Source organism: Micropterus dolomieu, linkage group LG02 (assembly GCF_021292245.1).
Source record: "Micropterus dolomieu isolate WLL.071019.BEF.003 ecotype Adirondacks linkage group LG02, ASM2129224v1, whole genome shotgun sequence".
Taxonomy (NCBI): Eukaryota; Metazoa; Chordata; class Actinopteri; order Centrarchiformes; family Centrarchidae; genus Micropterus; species Micropterus dolomieu.
The window spans coordinates 31227041-31236784 of NC_060151.1; positions in this window are offsets into that span (position 1 = coordinate 31227041).

Below are 9744 nucleotides of genomic sequence, written 5' to 3' on the forward strand. Positions count from 1 at the left end.
TGTGTGTGTGTGTGTGTGTGTGTGTGTGTGTGTGTGTGTGTGTGTGTGTGTGTGTGTGTGTGTGTGTGTGTGTGTGTGTGTGTGTGTGTGTGTGTGTGTGTGTGTGTGTCTGTGTGTGTGTGTGTGTGTGTGTGTGTGTGTATGTGTGTGTCAGTTGATGCATGTACGAACCTGACTGTGTGTTAAGCTGGTATTTCCCAGAGGCCTGCTGGAACAGAGTCTTCAATATGTGAGGTATGAAGAAAAAAAAACTAACGAGAAAATATTTTCCTTGTTGCACACACACACACACATACACACACACACAAACACACTTCATGAATCATGACAGCAGTGATCTGTTGATTCCAGTTAGTCTCAAGTTTTTCGTTTTAATCATGATGTCTGTTTTTTGTTCCTCCCAGATGAGTTGCCGTGCCAATGACACACCTGTCACGGTGACTTTCGGGCTCTTTCCAGTTGACATTTATCCAAATCTTACAAAAGTGTTTTCAGGTTCAGGCAGGAGATAAACGCAAAGAAAACGATTAAATTGTCAGAAGCTTAACTTTTGGCAAATATTGAGCTTGTAGTTATTATTAGTGTACTGCTGGGCTTTCTACCGAAGAACATGTTGTATTACTTATATTAAAAACTTTACATATGTACGGTTAGTGAACAACATCTTAGTCAATGAGCTGCTTCATTCAGAATGTCAGCGGCTTTGTTACAGGGTGGGATTTCACATAAATTAAGTAGAAATTGAATGGAGTTTGGTGGAAAGGAGTTTTCTCATGAACTACTTTTCTTACTTAAAAATAATCAGCCACCTGTGATCATGATTGTAAATCACTTTGCGTATTTTGAAACAGATCAGCATTTTCTACAATTAAAATAAAAGATTCTGAGTAATGTGCATGTTTGGTGGTGTTTGGAGTTCCTTATGGGGCATCGTTATGTTGTAGAAGGAAAGGGACGGACTGTAGGCACAAATTTTAAAATGTTGTCTAAAATATTATTTGAATGCTGCAGCATACAGATTTCCTTTACTAAAATGAAGGCACCCAATCCATGAAAATCAATCAATCAACATTTTTTTATATAGCACTTTACAGCAACTAATAGGTGTCCAAAGTGCTTTACGTCAACCAAGACAAGACAAGAAGAAAACCTAGAAAACAGTAAGTCAGATAAGTTTGCCTAAAATCATCAGAAGAAGAGGGAAGTTGTTGCACCACTACTGCGTATTAAAAGCCATTCTAAATAAATAAGTTTTAAGTTTTGATTTAAAATGAGCAACTTCTGTTATAGTGCAAATGTCAGGGGGGAGCTTGTTCCAGAGTTTTGGGCCAGCAACAGCGAAGGCCCGATCACCCCACTGTTTGTACCTGGACCTCGGGACTTCTAAAGTCCGTAAATCTGGAGACCGCAACAGCCGATTTTGCCCACCCAAAGTTAAAAGCTCGAACAAATACTCTGGGGCTAGGCCATTTAAGGCTTTGAAAACAAACAATAAAATCTTAAAATCAATTCTAAAATGCACCGGAAACCAGTGTAGTGTAAAAACAACGGGAGTGATGCGTGCACTTCTAGATGTATTTGGTAAAAAGCGAGCAGCAGCATTTTGCACAAGTTGAAGACGCGAGATGGATGTTTGACTTAGACCAACATAAAGAGCGTTGCAATAATCTAGCCTTGAACTAATAAAGGCATGAATAGCCTTTTAGATTAAGAAAAGGCTTTAATTTAGCCAGGAGACGAAGTTGGAGGAAGCTCGTTCTGACAACATTGCTTTTGCATCTGTTTGTCAAATTTCATGCTACAATTGAATGTCACACCCAGATTTTTGACAGTTTGCTTGGCGCATGAAGTCAAAGCTCCCAGACTTAAGGCGGGATTGTTTGACATGAATTTTGTACTGAAGATAATACACTCAGTTTTGTCTTCTTACTTGAAAAGTAGTGTTTTAACAGGGGTGTCCACATGCTTTTGGCTATATAGTATTATTTATTGTACCATAGTGTTTTTAGTAGTTGCTAATTTGCAACACCCATAATACAATGAAAAACATGTAAATACCTCATATTACAACTTCAATCATCAGAATCAGAATCAGATTTTCATCATGTTGGTAGTTTTAACAGATACTGTAAAACATTAGCAGATTTCACTAAAATCTGGTAAAAATGTAATGGAGTTTGGTGGAAAGATGCAAACTGAAACAGAGCATCTTGGCACATTTTTGTATTTCTTTTACTATATTTTTACAGACTTTTTGATGCATATGAGCATCCTGCAGAAACTGTCCATCATTTGAGGACAGCATAGCTGAAAGCAGATTTACACAGCGGTCTGTTTGTGTTTCATTAACACTCAGCAGGTAAAACATGTGGAACAACTGGACCATCTTGGAACAAACACAGCTTGTAAAATATCACGACAGATTCAACAGAGAGCCGAAACTTGGCAGCAGTTACAGAATGGAGACAGATCGGCTCTCAGTCTTTAATGTGCTCGGTGGGTGTGTTTCTGTGTGTTTGAGGTGTAGAAGTGTTAAGAAATTATTACATTTTGTATTTTAACTTTCTTCTCCTCAGTTTTCTCAAATCTCCTCTAATGATCACGTCCAGCCGGTTCTCACTCCAAACAGGTCAAATACGGCAGCCTGGTCAACGGTCATACGCTTCAAACTGTAACCTGAACATCGTAATGTTTGTTTGTCAAGTCTTCAGCTTTGTCCCTGCCTTTAGTGAAAATCCTCCCTGAGTCATGCAGATTACAGTCGACACCGTGAAGGGCTCCTGTTGTTAATCAGCTCAAACATCCGGAATTTCCAGGTTCAAGCAGCTAAAATGAATTAACTGCAGATTGTGTATTACAGGCTTAAAACTAGAGACTTTCACACTGCAGATTTTTTCATCGACTTCCTAAGAAGCTGCATCGTCTAACTATGTTACATAAGCGCTCACACATTCTAGTTTAAACACATTTACTGGCTCAAAGACACTGAAATATTTTAAAACAGCAGCGAGCACACAAACATCTCCCTCAGACATTTTTTCTCATTTGAACTATTTATTGTCCCAAAAGGTCATTTCTAGAAACCATCATGACTGCTGGGAATCAACTTTTGGTTCAACTGTTATTTAACTTCACTTGAGGCGACTTTTCCTTTTATGGTAAAAATGTGCAGCAGCAGGTCTGAAACAGAAGGGCGGGCAGGTTGGAACAAAACCTTCTTTATCTGATGGCTGCGGCAGTCAGAGACACACTGAGTCTTCAGTCAGCTGTGAAGGTGTTCTGCAGGAGGAGAGAAATTAAAAAGAATCACCCGGATGAAAGAAAACATGCATGTAGGACACTATTTGAAGTACAATAATTTTGTTCTTACTGGCATTATATCACATCGCTGTATCCTGCAACAACACATTCTCACTCCCGACTCGTCACATATTGACCCTTGGTCAAGGACCTTTGGGGTTTTAACACCCTGGGTGCCCCTTTAGAATAATTTTTAGACGTTTAGGGCTCTGCGGTCAACAACAAATATGCAACGTCCGGTTACACTTTTCAAATAAAACGCTAGCGTTTGAAAACATCATTTTGAAACAGCATTTTATTAAAGCTGTGATACGTTGCAGTTTGGTTGGGTTTAGGCACAAAAAGTACTAGGAAGGTTAGGAAAAGATCATGGTTTGGGTTAAAATAGCAACGTAGATCAGTTAACACATGAACTTACGTCACTTGCGTAACAATTTATGTATCTTTACTTAAATAAAAACATTTAATTTTGACTTTTTATTTTACATGGGTAAAGAATACCGTTATCCTGGTTCACGTCCGGGTTCTGGCCCTCCATCCACACCAACCACCTCCTCACTCAGTCTTTTGTGTTAAATATCATATACCTGCCGTCAAAAACTGACGCCACAGGGCTTCCCCACACTGCGTTGAACTATGGCGCTATAGGGATCCCCAGTGCGTTACAAACTGACGGCGATGGTCGTGACCATGTGTCCATATGTCCATATGTGACGAGTCAGGGAGCGAGAACGGGTTGGCTGCAACTGTTGACACAACGTTGGAAGAACACTGACATATTATTTGTATGCTGCAGATTTCCTGTACTGGAATGAAGGGACCAAAACCAACCGATCGGCCTACATCTATTCTACTGAATTATATTATATATAATATTGTTAGCAAATACTGTGACATAGAGTTAGAATATTTCACTAAAATCTGGTAAAAATGTAACTGAGTTTGGTGGAAAGGTGCAAACTTGTAAAACAGAGCATATTTGACCATTTTTTGTATTTCTTTAACTATATTTTTTACAGACTTTTATGCATGTGTATTCTGCAAAAACATCCTTTATATCATCAGTTGAGGACAGCATAGTTGACTGCATTTGTGTGGCCCCATATTTTTGGGGTATAATCACCAGTTTAACTGAATCATGTTTGTGTTTTCAGCAAGCAGCGTAAAAAATGTCTTGAAAGATTTCACTAAAATCTGGTAAAAATTGAATGGAATTTGCTGGAGAGATGGCAACTTCTAAAACAGAGCTGCATTTTTGAAAAGTTTTAAATACTGATGTGTATGTGTATGTGTGCAGATCACTATCACAGTGAAGAACTAGCTGAATAAACAGAAACTTCATGAACAGGTTTCGTCTTTCGTCTTTCGTGCGAAGTTCTGACAGAGATTCTGACAAAATGCAAATGTTAACAGCCGAGTGAATGATTGATGACTGGATGAAAGGAGAAGGAGAGAGGATTTACAAGGAGGAGAGAAAGCCCGAGGTGATGACGGTAACTTCCTAAGAATTCAGGCTGTGCTACGCCCTGTAGAGGAGGAGGGGGAGCAGGAGGCTTCTGCTTATTACAGATCCTATGTGATTTAATTCATCTCATAATGTTATCTGAGCAACAGACACCACCATTATGCATTAAAGACCAATCACAAATCCAGACGGAAAGATTTGCCATTTGATATTTTTCTGTCGTCTAACAGCTTCATGTTATCACCACTGCCAATCTCTGCTCCTGCACTCAGGTTTACACATAAAATATATGTTCAGTAACACACGACGCATTATAGATCAATGGGGAACAAACATGCCTGCCATCCCTTGTCCTTTTCTCCTGAAACAAGAGTTGGTACTTCAAGGCCTGTCTCGTATTGGCCTCTTTGCACCCCTCCTCCCACTGCATCAGCTCAGCCAGAAATGTTTTCCAATCTTCGGTTGACCACAATACAAAATCTGGGAAGAGGATTGTGTGCACCACTTCCAGGAACTGCAGCTTCCCTCTCAAATCATTTCCCAGGACCCGGCAGTTTCCAGCAGGTTGGGCTTTGGTCTTTTGGTTGAGAAAGGTCTGGCTCTCTCCCTGAAGAAGGGGATGGCCTTTCTCAACTTTGTGCCGGTTGGCCTTTTCTTGCATCTCTCCCGCTCTACTGTGTGTCAGCATGAGACAAAAGCACCACATCGTGGCCCAACTTATACTGTCCTTGAGTGAGTGATGTTTTACCCATGGAGAGTGTGTGTCCCCTTTTGACCACAGAGCTTGCAGTATGGGTCTTCTCTCAGCCCCCATGTGTGCAGATTTGATAGTGAGGAAAGGGTGTGATGCACAGATTGCAAGAGGAGGGAAAAGCTGACGGACTCGCGTCTCCACAGCTCTGCCCATGAGCTCTTACACTTGGGCAGATCCATTTTGACCGTGCACCCTGGAGCTGTAGTTGCCCTGACTGGATGTAGAGGCCCTCTGAAGTGAAGCTTGGGGGAAATCCCAACCATCTCAGCAGGTGCATCTAGATTTTCCTCTTGAAGCCCTCTACGGCAGTCATGGGGAACTCATGTCGCCGGTCTGCTTAGCAGCATTGGTGACACTGGCTCCGTCTCTCGAATAGTAATATAGTATATATAGAGTCCTCCTTGGATGAGATCATGTGGGATTGACCTGGGGGCATTCGCCTTTCTTTTGCTTGGCCTCTCGGATTCGTTGGCTGACCATTGAGGTGCGTTCCAGACACCCTATAAAAACCCGGGTGGATGTGTTGATGTAGTGGTTCTGCATCAAACAGGAGCTCAGCCTTCTTCGAGCACAGAGAAGAAAATCTTGTAATCTTTGTGATGTTAGCCTGAGGTACTGCTACTTTTACTTGAGTAAAAGATCTGAATACTTCTTTCACCTCATGTCGAGGCCACACCCAGCTCAGTGTGTATACCTGCGAGGATCAGATACAGTACAGTGTGTACATACAGCGGACTGCAGGGCGTCATCTGTGCTTTACATCCTGTCAACTACAACGACTGAACATTGTTTTATGTTTTATATCTTATATACCATGCAATCACCTCAAGGCACATACCTGCTGCTCAAACACAGAGCACGAGTAATAATCTAGTAATAGAATATTAATAGAGTAACAGCCACAGGGGACATGTTCCTGATTATACTTACATACTTTTATTGAGGGGGAAGGATCTGAATACTTCCTCCACCACTGGTCATAAATGTTTCTGTGATCACTTCTATTCTGTTGTTAGTGTGTGTTTTAATTTGTTGTGGATCACTTTGTTCTCATTGAATGTTCAATCTCGGATACAACCACCTCCCTTAAAGTCTGACCATCTGCAGCGTGCCCGGTCGCTCCGTGATCTCCTGTCCCTGTACGCCCCAAGACCCGATTCCCTCTGCGATACCTACAATGGGTTGTGTCGCTGTTACGACCGGCGCGCTGTGAACAGTTGGTGATCGTTCCCTCTGGCTGGATGAATTTTATGCTTAATCCGTGCACTTCTGCAGCTGGAGGTCTCCACAGCACCACGAAACTTTCTAAATTCTTCCATCTCAAAGAGAAAAGAAGTCAGGTTGAAACGAAATTTGCTTTATTGGCATGAATGTTAATACAACAGTATTATATATATACTTCAAGGAAAATACAAAACAGTTCTATTCATATATTTCATCGAATAAATAAAATAAAATAATTGTATTTTAATACATTGGATATAGAATAACATTATCTACTATTGTTAATTTCTCTACGTCTTCTTTCATTATGGCTGTGTCTCCTTCTGGCAACAATAACAGAAGCCATCTCTGCTTAACACTTGGCTGTTTGCACCTTCCTTCCCAAATACAGAGGCTGTTGTGTTCAGGCTTGGTAGATCACACTGTGTGTAGTAAATAAATGTATTTGCATGTTACTCTCCCACTACTTAAAGTAATAAAATTGAAACGCCCCAAACTGCAGATTCATTAAGGCAAAAGTAGTAAATGAAAAACAGCTGCTATCTTGCACTTTTGGAAGACGTCATTCTGCGTGCACACCGTTAGTAGATCAGCTTACGTGTTAATTTGCTGGTGATATTAAGTTTGCACACGTTTTTACTCACACAGACCTTTAGTAAAGTCAAGGAAGTCAGGTGTTTGCAAACCACATGTTATTGCACTTTTGTGTATGTAGCAGTGCATTTCAATTTAAAGTTCGCAGTACTCTACTTTGGAATTCATTATTCAATTTTGCGCATAACAATGCCATTCATTGCAATTAAAAATTGTAATCGTTGCCCAGCACTACAAAATAAAACAACAAACAGAAGCAGCCTCCACGAGTTAAGTTTGGTTTCATACATGACATACTTGTCAAAGCTATACATAATCCAGCAGTGTTATGGGCTAGAAGACAAAATTCAGGTTATCACATAATCGTGGCTTCAGTATTCTGTAATGTTTGTGTCTCATAATTGAGAGAAAATGACTTTATAATTAGGAGATGTTTCTCACACAGCAGCAAAGCGCAAGTTCCACATAGAGATGCAGAATAATAGTACTGGTGGTGGTAATCAATAAACACATGAAAGAAGAAACCGTTTTGACAGTTAGCCTTGTAGTTTTTTTAGGTACTTTTAGGGAGACACACCTGTGTGTACCTGGGGGCGACAGCAGCCTGTGGAAGCCCCGCCCCCTCAGGTTACAGCTGTTACATAAGGTTAGTGCTGCAGGCGGAGGATTCAGGTGAGGCTGATGATGGAAGGGACACACTGGAGCAGGTTTCCCCAAGGCGGGGGAGGAGGGTTAATAATGTGTGTGTTCTGAGAAGATAGCTGTCAGTCAGAGCGGAGTGAACGCCACATTCATCAAACTGAAGCTGATTTGTGGTTTTGAATATTTTCTGCATGTTTATGTGACAGTACTTCACTGTGTTCATGAAAAGAGTCTCACACCTTGCTGTCGCCTCACAGAGCTGCATCTCAGCTGCTCCCTGAGTCCATCTGTAACACTGTACTTCTTACTGCACTACAAGTGTCTGACAGCTTTAGTTACTAGTTACTTTCCAGATTACAGATTTTCGTCTCCTTTCTGTCCAGATGTTTGTGTAGGATCAAGAGTTCCTTTACGAGCTGAAAAAATCCTCCTCCTCCTTATTTCGCTAAATAAACTTGGATCAGCTGGAAAAAGCTGCAAACAGGCTGTTTAGAAATACAAGGTTCTCACAGGACAGCGACGCTACAAACACATGATGATCTTGTAGACCATGATGCATTGCTGTAGTGAAACTACCCAACAAGATATAAAGGAGTAAAATGCAACATATACATTAATGCAGCAGGACTATTAATCCAGAAACACCAGATATTATAGAGAAACACTGACAGTGAACTGAAGTAGGAGAAGAGTATGTAAAGTTGTAATCTGAAAAGTTACTAAAGCTGTCAGACTGATGTAGTGGAGAAGAAGTACAAAGTTTTACTTAATTGTATTCCACCACCAGGGTTGGGAGGACTACTTTAAAAATGTAACGTAATCCAAATTCCACAATTTAAAAGTAATATAACTTGACCAACTAGTGGTCAAATTAGCTGACTCTGCCTGTACTGGGAGCTCGGAGCAAAGTGTGTTTATATTCTACTCAAGCCCTGGAGGATTTCAGGCCGGGGGACGCAGCAGGGAATGATGGCAGGGAGCGGCGGCTGGCGAGCGGGCAACAAACCCGCGCTCAGCAGCCTCCCAGTGAACACGACATGAACAGGACCAAACACAGCCTCATTATCTGACTCAGCCCCGGGGTGCCGAGAGCCAAACTCCCAGTGGTCAAACTGGCCTTTGGTGTCGGAGCACCGGGTCCAGCTGCTGTGTTCACTCAGTGGGATCTGAAACCTGTCTGCACAGAGTCTGCATGACGGGGGTGGGGCGTAACACACATTCAACTACTGCTATACGCCAATCAATATCTACAGCAAGTCCCACCCTAGGTTTGTATTTTTACAGGAAACACGTAAAGAACAAATAGCACTCTGCTCTCAGTAGGATCATGATCCCTATGTGCAATCCCCGTTTTTACAAAATGTACTGGTATTCTGATTATGTCTTTTAGAGACAAGTTTTTGCTGTTTCAAAGCTAAATCCGAGGAAGAATGAAAGCTTTCAGCCTAAAACCAAAGTGAAATAAGTGAACAGGACACTTGTGGCAAATGTCTCAAGGTAGTGTGTGGGGGGAGCAGCAGGAAGGAGATTACCTGCGTTGACTGTGAGGAATTGATCAACAAGTGTCAGTGAAGTTGATACCTGGTGTTTGCCCCCCAAAATCAGCTTATTTTCTTGCAGTTTAGCAAATTTTTGTATTCTTTTCCTTTGACAGACAGATTGAATGTTTTAGCCATTTTTTGATATTTATGAGTTCCATTTGTGTCCATTAAGGTTTTTACTATGCATTGAAATGCATATAAGTGATGTTTCTATTAGTTATTCT